This window comes from Microtus ochrogaster, chromosome 21 (genome assembly GCF_000317375.1).
Source record: "Microtus ochrogaster isolate Prairie Vole_2 chromosome 21, MicOch1.0, whole genome shotgun sequence".
Taxonomy (NCBI): Eukaryota; Metazoa; Chordata; class Mammalia; order Rodentia; family Cricetidae; genus Microtus; species Microtus ochrogaster.
In genome coordinates, this window is record NC_022022.1 from 42598597 (window position 1) to 42599440 (window position 844).

The 844-nt window shown below is 45.5% G+C and overlaps 1 protein-coding gene across 2 annotated transcripts in view; it reads right to left on the bottom strand.

Moving 5' to 3' along the window:
• Ankrd13c (ankyrin repeat domain 13C) overlaps positions 1-844 on the bottom strand; it is a 48348-nt gene that overhangs the window by 31532 nt on the left and 15972 nt on the right. The gene's annotated exons all lie outside the window — the stretch shown is intronic.

Sequence of the window (844 nt, forward strand, 5' to 3'; positions counted from 1 at the left end):
CCAGCCACTCTCTTCTTGGAAGAAACAGAAACCAGCTGAGCTGCCTGGAAGAGGTTTAGAACAACTGAGACACCTGGAAAGGACACTCTCCAACCTGCTGATTGCCTGCAGACTGTGTGCTCCAAGTTCTAAGCTTTGGGAGCTGGGGGGTGGGGGTACTTTGGTGATGCAGCTGTCTTTTGGGTCATTTCTGCTCCTTAAGTAACCCCTCACCCATATTCCTATAAGTAGTAACAATAAAACTCATTGGTTCTCCAAACGGGACTGTAGCTAAGGAAAAAAATAGCCAAATTGTATGCTAAGGAGCTTCGGGAAGGCTTTAATGCCTAAGCAGCAGCAGCAGCAGTTCAGGGAAGACACCCATGTAGAACAATAAAAGTGAAGACGATCAAGCCTGACACCACCCATCACCACCCCCACCCCCTCCCCGCAAAAGGTTATACTGGGGATGGAGATAGTTTGTTCAGTCAGGAAATCCCCCAAGAGCCAGATATAATGAATGAGAAAGGTACAGTCACTGTGCCAACTCAGGGCCACTCTGACCGAGGGATCCAGCAGGCACAGAAGAGGAAAGCATTCCCTTTAGCCCTGACTAGGTCTGAGCAGATTAAGACAGGCCCTGAATTTAATTGGGTGTGGAAAAATGTAGAGGCCCCTTCAAAGAGTTCCAAGATAATAGAAACATAATGGCTCAGAGACTAAACTAAGAGACAGCACAGTTCTTAGCTTTCAGGAAAGTCTACATCCACTGAAAGCAGATGAGTGCTGTTAGCACCATAATTTTTATTTCAATTAGTAAGTCAATGGTTAAGCAGAAATAATAATTTGCCAGAAAAGACAATTG